The sequence below is a fragment of the Chiloscyllium plagiosum genome, chromosome 17 (genome assembly GCF_004010195.1).
Source record: "Chiloscyllium plagiosum isolate BGI_BamShark_2017 chromosome 17, ASM401019v2, whole genome shotgun sequence".
NCBI classification, from domain to species: domain Eukaryota; kingdom Metazoa; phylum Chordata; class Chondrichthyes; order Orectolobiformes; family Hemiscylliidae; genus Chiloscyllium; species Chiloscyllium plagiosum.
Window position 1 is genome coordinate 47,094,752 of NC_057726.1, and position 16,211 is coordinate 47,110,962.

A 16,211-nucleotide genomic window follows, 5' to 3' on the forward strand; every position below is an offset into this window, starting at 1 on the left:
AGATGTTGTGAAACTTGTAAGGGTTCAGAAAAGTTTTACAAGGATGTTTCCAGGGTCGGAGGATTTGAGCTATAGGGAGAGGTTGAACAGGCTAGGGCTGTTTTCCCTGGATTCAGAGGCTGAGGGTGACCTTATAGAGGTTTACAAAATTATGAGGGGCATGGATAGAATAAATAGACAAAGTCTTTTCCCTGGGGTCGGGGAGTAAGAACTAGAGGGCATAGGTTTAGGGTAAGAGGGGAAAGATATAAAAGAGACCTATGGGGCAACTTTTTCACGCAGACAGTGGTACATGTATGGAAAGAGCTGCCAGAGAAAGTGGTAGGGGCTAGTACAATTGCATTATTTAAAAGGCATTTGGATGGTTATATGAATATGAAGGATTTAGAGAGATATGGGTTGTGTGCTGGCAGGTGGCACTAGATTGGGTTGGGATATCTGGTCAACATGGAAGATTTGGACCAAAGGGTCTGTTTCCATGCTGTACACCTCTATGACTCTATGACTCTAATACGTCACACTCACTCTATCTGTACCCATCACCCACCAAGGCTCATGCTCTCCCACTCTCCCTATTGCCTGTAACATCTTTCTCACTCACCCAACCCAAACTGTGACACCACTCACCCTGTGCACTATCTGCATTGCCTACTCACTCCTGTGGGACACCGCCCCACCTCCACTAAATGTCATAGCTGTGCCCTCTTTAGTACTTTCCTATCTCTCATTTCATGAGCAAAACAGCCCACAATAGCACAGAAAGAGTCAAGGTGGGTGATGTGCAGCCTCTCAGTCAACTCCTCACCCCTTATGAGTAGAGAATTCTGACTCTGACTATGCCGTGCAGGGCCTGGACTGGTATCAGGTGCTGTGATTGGCTTACTGTGCTGGGATCCCCTGCTTAAAGGTTATCTCCTTAACTGGACTGACGGCTACTGACAAGCAAGGCAAGCATTCAGGCTTTGTACCTTGCTAAATGGCACGGCAAGACAGTAGCAATGTTAGCATATTATTGAGAATGTAGCTCACCAGTAGCGCAGTTCAGCTCAACATTAGATAAGCCAATTATTTAAGTATGAGGGAAGAGCTGGTTCAGTTTTTCTGGGTTAATAGACTAAAAGGTTTAGTAAGAAATAAACGATGGGAAACATTTAAAGAAGCAATTCAAAATGTTAAACAAAGATAATTCCAATATAAAACAAAAACTCAGCAAGTAATATCCATCCATAGTTTGCTGAGAAAGTTAAGAATTGTTTAAAAAAATACTTATAATGTTGCAAGGGTAGTATTATGCCTGAGGATTGAGAATTTTTTTTAATAAGACAGCAAACCAGCAAAATGTTGATTAAAAAGAAAAGTCAATAATGAGAGTGATTGAGCCAGGAATGTGAAAGAAGACTGTAAGAGCTGAGGATTGTAGCTAAAGTAGTTAATGGTCCATGAGAGACAGATTAGATTTAGGATCACCAGTTGAAAGCAAGGTCTCTCCTTTAAAACAGATAAAAAAAATTTCTGAGGGTTGAGACTCTTTGGAATTTTCTTCCTCAGCACAATGAAGGCAGAGTATTTGAATATTTTTAAGGCAGAAATAGATGGATTCCTAACAAATAAGGGAATTAATGTTTACAGGAGTAGGGGGGGATGTAAGGTTGAGACTACAATCAGATCAGCCATGGAGGTGGGGTGTTGGGTATGGAAATGGCAGACATTGAGTCAATATTATGTGTTGTCTTCACTGTGGAATTTAAATTACATACCATAAATAGAATGTAACCTGGGGATTTAGAAGAGTGAGAAAATCAAGGTAATTCATATCAGAGAAAATATATTAGAAAATCTTCAGGGACTAAAATCCAATAAATCCCCAAGGTTTTATTATCTACTTTCCAGAGCTCTAAACTTGTTCTCGTTATGATTTTTCCAAAATTTCCAAGATTCTTGAATTGTCCAGCAGATTGGAAGTCAAAAATGTAACACAACTATTCAAAGGATAATGCAAGGAAAAAGAGACCAGGGAACTACGAGCTAACTCATCTCATATTAGTCTTTGGGAAAATACTGGAATCCATTATGCAGGAAGTCTTAGCAGAGTAAGTAGAAAATCCTACAGTGATCAGACAAAAGAGAAATAAAGGAAACCCAATTAAAATGGCAAATGATGCATAATCAATCTCCCTCATCTTGTACCATTCAAAAATGGAGATCCACTACAATCGGTACATTAATTTCGAATTTCTACTAACTTTTCCCTCCAGAACATAGTTCTCAAATTTATTGGAGTTTTTTTGAGGATGTAAATAGTTGAATCAGTAGACGTAATATACTTGGATTTAGAAAAGACAGATGATAAGGTATTAGACACAAGGTTAAATTATCAGGTCAGGAAAATAACGGAACTGGGGTAATATATTGACATGTATGGATGATTGGGTAATAGCTGAAAATGCGTTGCTGGAAAAGCGCAGCAGGTCAGACAGCATCCAAGGAACAGGTGAATCGACTTTTCGGGCATAAACCCTTCTTCAGGAATCAGGATTGGGTAATAGACAGGAAGCAAAGACCAGGGAGAAATGGGGCATTTTCAAGATGGCACAAGTCAGTACTGGTGTCTCAGCTATTTACAATCTATGTCAATGACAGATGTAAAAGTACAGTATTGTCTTAATGTTTGCTGATAATATAAAGTGGGTGGGAATATATAATGTAAAGTGGACTCAAAGGGTTGCAAACAAGTATAAACAAGTGAGTGGGCAACACATGAAATAAAATGTGGGAAATTGTAAGATTTTTCATCTTGGTAGTAAGAGCAGAAAAACAGAGTATTTCTTAAAAAGGTGTGGAACTTGAAAATGTTGATGTTGAGAGGTACTTGGTGTCGATGTACAAAAATGCAAAACAAAATGTGTGTGGGCTCAAGAAGCAATTAGAAAGGAAAACAACATGTTGGCCTTTTTGGAAGAGTGTTGGAATACATGAATAAAAAAAGCTTGCTACAATTTTACAAGACTTTGGTGAGACCACATATGGAATACTGTGTGCAGTTTTGGTCTTCATATTTATGGAAGAATATACAATACTTGATTCAAGGCTCCAATATTTTATTCAAGAGATCTTCTGGAGATTTCTTAAGGCTACTTTTTGATGTTAAAGGGCTGCTTTTTGGTTTTTAGGGTTCCTTTTCCAGTCTCACTAATTACTTCATTAGGTGATAGTCAGTGACAGCCAGTGACAACATCTGCCATATTCACATTGATACATGCAGGATTTGGGGTCATTAGGAAGACAATTAGAAGAATTCATCAATATCCCCAATAATCATCTCTGCTCCATTCAACTTAAAGTATAATAAGGAAAACATTAATTCCCTAAACACAATAGCAGGCTACAACATAACTTTACTAAGCAGATGACAAAAGGCATGAGTTAACAACAAATGCTTTTTTTCAAAAAAGGAACTGACACCACTTCTATACATAAAAAGCCATCACGCTAAACGTTCTTTCCACATACTGGTGAGGTGACAGCTAAATTGGTGAATGTTTTTTTCTAACACAGCCACTGCACCTCAATTAATTCAGAATAGCACCTCAGTTAATTCAGAGTAAGTAAGATGTTTTGAGATTTGATAGCACATAAATGCAAATCTTTATGACAGAAAACTTTTCAATTTTAAGTTATACAATTGATACAGGTTTTGATTATTGCTGAAAAAGATACATGTTGTCAAAGCTTTTTGACTTGCATACATCAGCACTTGAGTTCTGTACTACCACACAAACAATTAGCACAGAGTGAATTACAATAGCATTTATTACATTTCTCCCCACATAACAGCTGCAGAACTCTTGCAGGTCTAGAAACTCTACATTAATGTGCCAGGGATTCACTTCTCAGTGTTCCTGTTCTCAGTTAGATGATTCTTTTGTTGAACAGCTTAAAATTGTTTATTCCACTTTTCCAGTCTCTCTTTCTCACCTTTGACCCCTTTCCATCCTTTGTAGCTAAGACTCATCACCTCCGATTTTGTGGTCTCTCACTCCCTCAACCTTAAATAACTTCTAATAGTATTCTAATATAGGCTAATTAATCATCAATTGATCATGACCCAAAAAACATTGTGACTAAAAATTGGTAAGCACTAATATTTTGGGATGATCTGTCTGCTGGTCCTATTGAGTATACAAGTCTCAGCCTCACTTCTCCTTCAGCCAGAATCCCTACCCTTTGACTCACTGACCTCTCTCCCCAGCATCACAGCATCCTCATCATCTCCACTCCTTGGGGTCTGGTCTCACTTATGCCACAGTCTCTGCCCTCTTCTCCATTCCTCACTCTTTGGCCTTGATCTCAAACCATGTTCCACAGCCGCTGCCCAAGCTTTGGTCTTCATCCTTGCTTCTCAGCTCCACTGCTGAGGCTCCAGTTTTGGCCTCCATCCTGTCACCTTGGCCCAGCCTTTATCATTATTCATTGATCTCACTGCTCCATTTTTGCCCCTTAGCCTCACTGCCCAGGCCTGGACTAGTGCCCCTTCCTCCCTACTCAGTCTCCTTTCTCAGGCCAGCTGTTTTCCTTCTCTTTTCCCAAGCTTCATGGCTACCTCCAGCCTTGCTGACTGCTGCCATTAATCTTGCTGCTCCAATCATAGGCTGCTTCTCTCCTGCATTTGCTGTGAGAGGCTCACTATAAGCCTACCTGCAGCAAGGATGGGAGAGAAGCACCCTGTGATCAGTGCAACAGCAAATTCTCACCATTTCCATCTATTGTATTGGAGGGGATGATCTTTCTTTGATTAGCTATGATCACCACCCTAAAGTGAATATTCCCGAGTAATTTGGGGATCTTAGGGGTCAATTGCCTACCATCCCTGTGTATTTTGAGCATTGCTTACATTGCAGGCAGTGCTGCAAAAGTTCACTAAATCACTTACTGGCATGAGACAGTTGGTCCTGTGATAAGAGACAATGTAAATTGCACCTATTCTGTTTGGGGTTTAGAAGGAGAGATGATCTTATAAAAATATACAAGATTATGTGAAAGAGCTTGATAGGGTAGACACTGAAAAAATGTTTTCCCTGACTGGAAAACCTAGAACACTCCAGATAATAGACTTAAAGAGAATCTTTTGAGATTTTTACCTCAAAAAGTAGTGAATGCACCATTTTTAAAGATATTAGGAAATCAAGCATATGGGGAGAAGGCAAAAAATTTGACTTGAGGCTGAAGATAAGTAATCATATTGCATGGCATGGCAGGATCGTGAGGCCAGCTGGTCTACTTCTGATTGCATTTTTTATTTCCTTATATTTATCCTGCAATCAAGCAAATGAGAAGACAGCACAACATTTGTATACTCAATAGGATCAGCAGGCAGGTCATCCCAAAATATTCATGCTTACCAATTTTTAGTCACAATGTTTTTGGTCATGATCAATTCAAGATTAATTAGCTTATATAACAATATTTTTGAAGAAACTATTTAATGGCCTTGTGTTTGAGAAAACTGTGGCATTGAACCTATCCTCAACATGGTTGAAAACCTTTGCTCTCTAGAAGCATAAATATCAATGCATAACTCAACATTTGTAATTGTGTGTCTGTACAAAGAAATGGTTGGCTTGTCTCTTGGAGCATGAATGAATATTGCGAAAGGGAGATTATTTATGATAGTCCATTAATTGAAGAAGGATAGAATAAAGAATGGCTAAACTCAAAATAATTCTGTTACTAATTAATTCTGCGATCATGGCTCTATCTTAATGACTCCTTGATAACCTGCAAAAATGTTGCCAAGTTAAATCAGCAATATTGTAGTCATTATTACGACAAATCACAATCTTGCAAACATTGTGAAATAAAGTATGCCAGTCAAAAAGAGTTGGTGAGTGAGGGGAAGGCCCTTGGAAATAAGGTTTAGTATTCCCCTGTAGACGAAATTTGATCAGCAAGTCATGGCCATCAACCAAGAGCAGCACAGTGGACTGACATCTTCCTTGGGAATCAATTCTCAAAACCTACACACACTGGAATCAATTGAGAAGGATTAAGTAAGACAGATTAACGACAGTTTCATGAACTCCTTAACTCACTTATTTGGTGTCCTATACACTGTGCTGGCTGCATACCCACTTCAATTTATATGGGAGCTTGCAAAAAAAAACTGCAAACAAACACAAACACAATAAGCTTGCTTTGCATCCGGCCATAACTTAAAATTGTCATATCTTCAATTTTATTGTCTCTTCTTAATAAATGTATTGTGTGCATTTATATTTTCTGAGACAAAAAAGATGTGACATCTCCTGGATTCAAATGAAAATTAGTTTTATACCTTTGTTAAGTCCAAACTTTTGTTGTGCAGATTCCTATTATGCTGCTTTTCCTTATATACAGAATACAATGAACACATTGCTTGTATTTTCAATGAGCAAGATTTCAGCTCTGTCTGTAGCTTTATAGTTTCTTAAGACACTTCTGTCACAAATACCGTTTTAATAGTCATTACTTTCTATAGATATTCAATTTTGCAGCAGTAAAATGTATCTTTTTATTTGGGCTGTCAAGTAATGCCACCTACTTCAGTATGATTACAGTAACATTTGCCTATTAACCAGCTAATGAAAGACGGACTGCAAATGCTTTGTGAAGTGCTGCCGCCAGTGGCCACTGAGTCATTAACTTTCATATGAGTGTAGGAGATCTAAAATGGCAATTATACCGAAACTGCACAATGCAGTCTAAATATTATTCACACTCTCTGCTGCCTTCAGAAATGTGATCATTAGTTTGATATGAGAATTTTCAAAAGATTTATTACGTTATTCAATTTATTTCCTTTTTTAAATATTTCAGAAACTGGTTCTAAAATGTTTAAAGCAAAAATAAATCCATGTAATCGTTTACTAAATTCAGCATTCAACAGGAAGCTGCTTGGTAACAATATAAGATTAGTTCTTTTTAATCACAAGGTATAATACAAACTAAATATGTTCAGGCAAACGGTCTAGTGTAATTCTTTATCTACTCACAATATATTTGAATACTTAAAATATAAAGAAAATGTACTTATTTGACATGAGAATTAACATTATTGCTATGAATTATATTTCATTGTCTTTTTTAAAGCAGCTTGTGATAGTAGTAATGTAAAAACAAACTAGTTTTGTTTTGGAAAATTAACATCTAAATAATTAAGTGTAAAATTCAAATCAATTGGAAATTCAGAAGTATATTTAATAGCCAGTTCTACATAGTATCATCAACAAAACAAAAATAATAGACTCAAAATTTCTTTTATCAACTTTTTTATCAGCAGCAAATTCAAGATTTTCAAATAATATAATGCAAAATTATTTGCTGAATTTTCATCTATGTTTCAGAAAAACATAAATTACAACAAAATGTTTTTACCAACCGTAACTTCTAAGTGCTTTTAATTAATTTGCTTGGGAAGTCTCCCTTACATTCTAATGCAAAATGGAAGCAGTTTTCAAATCCAAACGACCATTCAATTCAGCGCTATACCCCTTCTTAACTGAAAAGATAGTTTAAACATGCAGCCATACACAACAATTTCTCAATTGAGAGCCAAATTTAGTACATAGTGGTACAAAAGCTGAGATTATCCCCCTCTGTTAAATACTTAGAAATCAAAAACCAAACTGAGCAAGAAACTAGTATAAGATTATGATAACAGGATCATGTTCAGTTATAAAAACAAGTGTCCAAACTTCTCTCATGTCACTCTTTTTTACAGGGCCTCTCCCAGGCAGTGAAAGGGCTCATCTGAATGTGTGTAGTAGCTCATTTTGAAACCATCCCTTTGAACTGGATTCATGGGGTATTTGCATAAGAAGATTTCAGCGAGGAGAATGAGCTGGTACTGCATCTGGTCATTAATATGCTTGGTAATTCTGCATATTGTAAACCCACTGATGCATCACTAAAGACTCAAATTCAAGGACAGTGATCCCAATGCTATTGTTTAATGACTTTTTTTCTGTAAGGACTGAATTTTCTTAAAGTGTTTACTTGGCGAGCACAGTAAGTACAAATTACATACTCATATGAAAACCATGACTTAGAGCTTGCTGCATATAAATTAAACATGAACTAAGAGGCAATGAGCATGATTTAATATATGTTAGCTCTGGTGGTAATTGCTTATTGTCTGAGACTCCAGCACAAATGAATATTTGCATTCCAAAATATCCTGAATATAATGTAATGCTTTCTCTTTATAGTGCATTTAATAGCTTGTGATTCACTTCTGCTGTATGTGGTATGTGACTTAATAGTGCCATAGTAAAATTAAAATTTTGTCCTCCTATCGAAATTTCTTAATGCTGTCAAAATAATACTAAGAAGTTAATGGAATCATTCAGGAGCTTTGCTTCTAACTTTCAGTATAGAGATAATTACTTATTAATGCAAGGCCATAAGCATTTTGTCTGTATTCTTTGCTTCAAAATGCTTAGAAGAGTATACTCTAAAAATATATAGTGGATCCTTAATTTTCCAGTTTTATCTCAAACTGTTCCTCTCTAAAACCAGTATTGATTTATGTCAGAAGCCATATAAAAATATTACATGCCCTAGGCACTCCTCCACTTTACAGCAGTATCAAATATAAAGTGACGTTCAGGGCACCAGTGTAAACAGACATGCATTCTGCCTTAAGATGATGCAGTCGTTTTTTTCAAATATTAAATCTTAGCTGATGCACAATGTAACATGCCATTTATTTGACAACAAGACCTCAATAAACATTAAAAAAACTAATTTCTCATACTTACAAACTGATTTATGTAACGGTGCAGACAATTCATCCAGTAAATGTGAAGTGATCCCAATAGGCCAGGTCACGTAAAGCGTTTTATTTTGGTAAGGCAAGGTAGAGGAGCGAAAATATATTAGTTCAAAAGTTATGAGAAATAAATTCAAAATAAATACGCATGGCAGTGAATGCTTTTTATTGCCCTATTTTGTTTGGACCATTAGATTGTTTCTTTGCACTAAAGTATTGTCACAGGTCCCATCAAGCCATCCAATCTGAGGGCAGAGTATTCTCTTTTTCTCACTCTACAACCCTCAGAGAAGACATCAAAGAACACAGAGATGGGCTCTTTGTTTTGTTTGGTCCCTGACTCTCAACATGTGGTTTCGTGGGTCTGAACATCGGCACCTTTTAACCTATTCTGTTCAGCTTAGCCATCAGCTTCAATTGAGCATTAGTGAAACTATAGTAACCAATAATCTCCCCATAGCTGAATAGAAACTATGTATCTTGTCACACAAAAACTGTCCGAACATCACGGTCCCAGACAAGTTTCTTTACAGGCACTTGGCTCCCTTCATCGAAGCCCAGCCTGCTTCATTGAAAACGTGTCAAAACCCTTTGCCTTCTGCAATGCTATCTGCGTTAATGGTAATTTATATTTAACAAACACGACGTTGTTCCCTGCAAGACACAGGCATCTGATTATCTATCACAAATGTTTTCATCAAGTCACAAATGGAGGCTTTAGTAAGGGTGAGAAAAAGGCGGAAAGCCTGCAGGAGAGCGTCCGAGCCACTGGAAGCTTCCGAGAGAGAGAGAGAAAAAAACATTTTCTTTTCCCTTGCATGTGTTTGTCACGATCAGCCACAGTGCCATGAGCAGCAGGACACTGCCAACTGCTTTAACAACCCTAGTTTCATTAAGAGGAGCAAACAGTGCACAGTGATGCTGGATTGCAGAACACAGCCAGCAAGATGCAGATTTATCCCTGAGCCTAGCTTGATTTGAGGGCTCATCACACCAATGAGTAATTAAACCAGTATTTCTACTGCAACTGTCATTTTCCATTTTGGGACTTCTGCTGAAACAGTGTGGTAGCAAGCGCCTGAATGTTGACCTGACATAATTTGGCAACTGCCAGCCGTCTGCTCCTGGCAGTTTGGCATATTTGGTCATTTAGTAGGTCCTTGTGAAGATCAAAAGGGTTAAGATTTTTTCTCTTAAACAGCAGGGAAAAGAACATCAAAAAGGTGTAAATTTCATTTCCCCAGTTTTGATTAAGTCAAGCATGAAATGAAATGTAATACTCTCAAGTGGCAAGGGTTTACACTATTGATGTTGTTACTTCTGCTTCAGGAAGCCCAATCAGCTGACAGCAAGTTGAACAAGCTAACTGAGAGTTTAGGGTGGCCAGATGGAGGGTTTTACCGTGTCTGAAAAGAAAGCTTAGTGCTCCCTTCTTCAAGCCAAGTCAATGCCAACTGTGTGAAATCCTGGCCCTACTACACTCTGCTTTTCATAGCTGGTGGCTAGCACCATGCATGTCTGATAAAATCCCACAAGGAAAAAATAAAAAGGGCTGAATAAATACTTTTTCTTATGTTTAGTGTTATTCCAAGAGGGCATGGTTTAAATAATCTCCTGCAAGAATAACAGGTGGAGTCTGGCTTGTGAATTAATCTATATTGTTTTATTGTTGATTTGCTACTGTCCTTTGACCTCATCAGATTTAAAAACATTTAAAGTGAAGTGCAAATAATGAAAGGGGTTGAAGGGCTAATGCATATAATAGTGTTTAACTTTAAAGTTGCTGAATAAAACTCTGACTGTCACAAGTTGTGTACTAAGTGAAGAACAATTGCAATAATCTTGTAACTGAAGGGTCTTACTATTTTGTAACAAACTTTCTTTAAAATTTCCAACAGATTTTCTTTATGTGGGCTCATTTGAACCACTTGTTCCCACTCTTGCGTTCTTAAATTTTATGCTGCCACCACTATAGAGATGGAAACAGAATAGAGTGGCTTTTGTAAAGACTTAATAGAATCTTTAACGCTTCTAACAATCCACTCCCATTGAGTTGCATTAAGTAGATATTATGGTGGGACAAAGAGCTAAATAGCTCAACATCAACCTCATTAGGCATGCAGGCAGGGCCTTGAACCATTTCATGCTGAAACCCATTGTTACTGAACACACCAGGTGAGCTTTAAATTGCAAATGATTCCCTGAAAAGGCAAGAGAAGTGTCGGAGAATAGGCCTTGCAAAAAGAAAATGGTTTCAGAGCAGAAGAAAATGAAAGCCATTGTTAAAACTGCTCTGACCGTGGCAAATGCAATACATCATGGCATGAAGAAACTGAATGCCGCACTTGAGACTTCTTGCATTTTCCTACTGCACATTACTTTGCTGTGTGAAATAAACTAAAAATAGAATCTATAAATAAATCCAAGTCAGTGAAATCAACTCCAAATAAAACAAAATAGTTAAATAAAGACAGCATGCCAGTAATATACTGAATAGCATTATATATAAGGTCCTATTCATGTCATCAATTTGAAATACTGAAGATTATCTCTCCTGAAATAAATATACTTACGCATGTATACCAAGCCTAATCGCTTCTCAGATCAACATATTAATAAAAAAGGTCTCTGAAGTATTGCTCATAACTGCAAAGTGTTTTAGCAACTGACATTAAGATGCTGAGCCACTGAAAACATATTCCCAGGCAGAGCGGTTCTCTGTCACCTTAGCGGATGAATAATTGTGCCTTTGCATATTCCTTGTCATAAATGGCAGGAATGAAGGGACCCGGAGGAATGCACTGGCAAGACTGGTGCCATACAAGCAAAGTAAATTAAAACAAGGATTATACTAAACATGATTGGGGATGACAAGCAGGGCAGTGGTAGCCACATCATGTAGCTTTTTGCCCATATGGTCTTTACAAGGTTCATATTTGTTGGTGTTAATATAGTTTGCTTCAATAGAAAAATGCCTGAAGAACTCAAACCTAAGGACCATTTTGCCTGAAGATTTTGCACACTTGCTAACCTTTGGTTGGCCAAACAAAAAGATGAATGATGATCTTTGATTCCAAATGCACATTAGTCATTTCAGAAGTGCAGGGAAAACAGTTTGAACTGCACTTAACCGTTTGACTTTATTTGGCCAATCTTGACTTCTCATGGTTAAATGCATTTTGGCTGACAGAAATGAATGAGGTTCATCTGTAAATTATTTGTGAGGGATTGAAACAATCATTGATAACCAGCACTAATGAAGAGCTTCTTCTAAAGGCCTCTTGAAAAACAACAACTGCTTCTTATCAGAGGCATTACAATCAAATCAACATTTATTTCCTTCTAACACCGATCTTTCCGCACTTCCACTGGCCCATTTCAAACTTTCAGGATGCAGCCTATTAGATCAATAGCCAGATTAAAGACATCATCATTAAAAAAACAAGACTTACCCCCTTTGTTTACGCGATTTGTTTGAGGAAGATTCTGCACCACAGCCACAGTTGTCCATCAGGGAGTGGGAGATCATGGGATGTTAGGAATATGCAATTGGGGTGGAGCAAACACAAAGGAAATTTCTATGAAAATAAGCACTTTCTCAGGGGAAGGCCTAATCTTGACAGCAGAAAATATTTATACTGAGTGTGTTTTTAGATTTTGTTGCCTACAACCTATAGAAAAGATTTGGGTTTTAAAAAGGCTGATCGTGAAAATTGTGACACTGGAAGTAATAATGTTTCAATTTGCGTGAATTCCCCGAAAATAAACTGAGACCTCTCTTTCCACATTGAGAAAATCATTTTGGATTTGTGCATGGGTTGGCTCTGATCCTTACTCCTAATTTTTTTTATTCCTGTGGGGGTTTACTTTAATCTAGTCTGCTTCATTCTCACCTCCAGACTGATCCTCCCAGGGCTGCTATATGATCGCAGCGGATCATTATCCTTCCAAGCACAGGGGTTTTTCCCTTCATTAATTTCTCTAAGAAGATTACAAAGTACATGTTTGTTGTTGTTTACGCATCTGATTTCCCTAAGCACTTTGTTTTTCCAACTGGTTTACACTTTAATGCCCTTGATTGAATTTCAACGACAAAGGATCAACTTCACTCACTCACGCTCCTGGAAGGATTGGTAACAGCTTCACATATAGGTTTAGCACTGTGTATTTATTTCATAGAAAACTGACTGGTTCCTAAGGGAGTGCTCACAGAACAATATGCCATTTATTCTTAAACTGAGACTGGGTCATAATCATGAAGTCAGAAAAAAATGTTCGTATCATTTATTTTGAAATTTCTCTCATTGACCTGGATGCAAAGAAAGAGACGTTTGCCAATTATCATTTGTAATGAAGGCTCTCTGTTTGAGTCTCCAATACTGTATTACAAATCTTTCAGAACAGGATCATTAAACTATTATAAATAGATTCATTTGAATAAATGGTGGTGGAAGTAGTGGGGGTATGGATGGGGTTTGTGAAGAGAAATCCAACTCTTGACATTATTTCTTTTAACATCCCGTGAGATATACCAGATTTTGAATGTTTTTTCATTCAATTAATTATTCATTCCCTTCCTCCAGTTTATTACCCCTTCCCGCTAACTGTTACTGATGCACAGTTTGGAGTGCATTTGCAGCTTTCTCGTGTCTTTCCCAAATGGTAAGTCTACAGTAGGGTAATAAAGGTTTTACGTTAATGCTGACATATGGATATTTTTCAGTAGTGGTCACTCAATAGTGATCAGAAGAGAGTATCTTGGCTATTTGTTCCCCTTCCCAATTGAGGGCCCCTGAGCATCCAAACTGAGTAAGCTGAACCAGGGTTGAACAGCAATGAAAACTAGAAATTAAATCTCAGTCCCTCTCTGCTAAATGGCTTAATATCACGTCAGGTAATGTTTTAGCCTACAAGACTGCAAACAGAATCTGGACTAAATATTTGAAAAGTAACAATGGTCTGTTTATAGGACAACTGAATAGAGTTTCTCATGGTTTTGGAATATTATTGACAGGCTGGTAAAACAGTGCCTTGTTACAAATGCTGTTTCAAACAAGTATCAATTAAAATAACATGCACAAATATTTTGCTGAGTTCTTTGTGCAGCTGTTTAGCAAACCGAGCCTTACAAACTGGGAAGGTCACACATTTGATTCTCTGTTTATGTTGAATGAGCTCACTTCAGCCAGAGTGGCGGCAGACAGCAAGACAATTGACCTCGGCACTTGTCACTAGAGCAGAGTACATTAGCCAGCACTCCTTTTCTTTATCAACATGCTTTGAAGCCTGTTGCAAGTGCTTGTGTCTGGGTAGCAAATTAAAAGTAAGATGCTGCTGTGATGGAATAGCCTACCGACACTCACAACACAGACACACCCATGTAAGCATGGCTGGTTGCAGAAGGCAGACTGTAATACTGCAGTTGCCTAGAGATCTGCACCCTGAAATTCCTGAAACTTCAGAAAGAGGGATGGGGAAGACGAAAAAGAAGATACTGCTCGTACAGATACTCAGTAACTTGGTGAGGCTATTCTAATATTTTAAAACAAAACACTTTCTAGCTTTTAAAAAAAATACTCCAGTCACACAGGGAGGTAAACAATGGCACTGATTATCTTTAACCTGAAGCCACAACATAGTTAAAAAAACATGTGTGCATTTCCTATAAATTTCCATTCAGTGATTTCATTTTGACCTCATAGTATATGCTGAGAAAAGATAGATATATTTTATATTAAAGAAATGTATATCAGGCTTCAAGGATCTAATCTAGGTTTATGTTTTGGAATTTTCTCTCTAAATAGTTGATTGGCTCTCTAAATCTCTCTTCCTTCAAATCTCTTTCTCCTTCTTAAGACCCTTAAAATCCACCTCTTCGACCAAGCTTTTAATCACCTCTTTGAATAACTTCACCTTTGGCAGAGAGTCAATTGTTTGCCTGGTTCCACTTCTGTGAAGCACCTTGGGAATTTTTTCTACATTAATATTGTGGATGCAGTGCTTTTAATGGTTTTGTAATATTTTTGAAGAAATCAAACCTGAATTTTATTTTCAAAACTAAATTATAGCCTGCCTTGTAATTGAAAATTCAAACTAAGATTCCCCCTCATTGCTCTCCACACTGTCATTAAAACATTGTCTCATCATTAATTTTAACATTAATTTGGATTATTTATTTCATATTTAGTTTTAATGAGTGCTATTACAAACAAATAAACACAAGCAAGCACTTCAATTACTCCTTATGATTCTGCATTTAACTTGGGTCCTATCCTGAATACAATCACATTTACCACTTTATTTAAAAAGTGACTTAGATATAGTCAGACTTTCTAGCCTTTTGATTTGATAAATGTGTTTATTTTGATATAGCTTTTGTTTCCAATTTGTCATTACCCATTGCATAAAAAGGGAAGAACTTACATTCCTATTGTTTCAATTCCTCGTAGTATGCTGTGGTGTAGATGTCATGCATCTAAAAACAGGCAAAAGAGCAGTTATGTAAAAATTTTCACTGACTTTTTTTTTCTCATTGAAAAATAATACCAATGTGAGGGCTGATTACCAATGTACCCTCTAAGTAGCTTTTGGAGTGCACAGGTAGAATAAAAATCTTTCATTTATATAGCATTTTCACAAACACAAGACATCTCAAAGCACTTTTGAGTTGTAGTTACTTCTATAATATAGGAGATGTGACAGCCAATATGTACACAGCAAACTCCCATAAACAACAATATGATAATGATCAGTTAATTTTATTGTGAGGTTAATCGAGGGATAAATATTGGCTTTGATGTTGGGCATAATCCCATTGGTGTTCTTTGAAATAGTACCATGAGATCTTTTAAATTCATCTGAGCAGGTCATTGGAGCCTGGTTTAATGTCTCATCTGAAAGATTCAATATTGCATTGGAGAGTCAGCCTTGAATTTTGTATACAAACTCTATGGTGGGAGTTAAAGCCAGAGCCTTGTGATTGAGTCAAGAGTGCTACAACTGAGCCAAAGCTGAAACTCAATTAGTTAAGTATGCCATCACACATGCATAGTAGCCCAAAGGAGGCTGATTGTATGTTGTGATTTGGAGATGCCGGTGTACTGGGCTGTACCAAGTTAAAAATCACACGAAACCAGGTTATAGTCCAACAGTTTTAATTGGAAGCACGAGCTTTCGAAGCGCTGCTCCTTCATCAGATGGTTGTGAAATACACAATTGTAAGACACAGAATTTATAGCAAAAGTTTACAATGTAACTGAAATTATACATTGAAAAATACCTTGATTCTTTGTTAAGTCTCTCATCTGTTAGAGTGACCAAGATAGTTTCACTTCTTTCATATGTAAATCACAAAACTCTTTTTAAAAGTTACATTCTCAGGTTAAGTGTAACAATTGGTGTCAGG

General features: G+C 37.1%; 1 long non-coding RNA gene across 3 annotated transcripts in view; it reads right to left on the minus strand.

Annotated features, from left to right (window-relative positions):
• LOC122558431 overlaps window positions 1-16,211 on the minus strand; it is a 357,678-nt gene that overhangs the window by 32,874 nt on the left and 308,593 nt on the right. For 2 of the 3 annotated variants that reach the window (XR_006314136.1, XR_006314130.1), the window contains 3 exons: window positions 15,230-15,281; window positions 12,259-12,292; window positions 10,680-10,682 (listed from right to left, as the gene is read on the minus strand). This is a non-coding gene — a long non-coding RNA (uncharacterized LOC122558431). Of the gene's footprint in view, window positions 1-6,083; window positions 6,161-10,679; window positions 10,683-12,258; window positions 12,293-15,229; window positions 15,282-16,211 lie in introns of those variants that run through there. The other variant, XR_006314135.1, reaches the window with a different exon arrangement.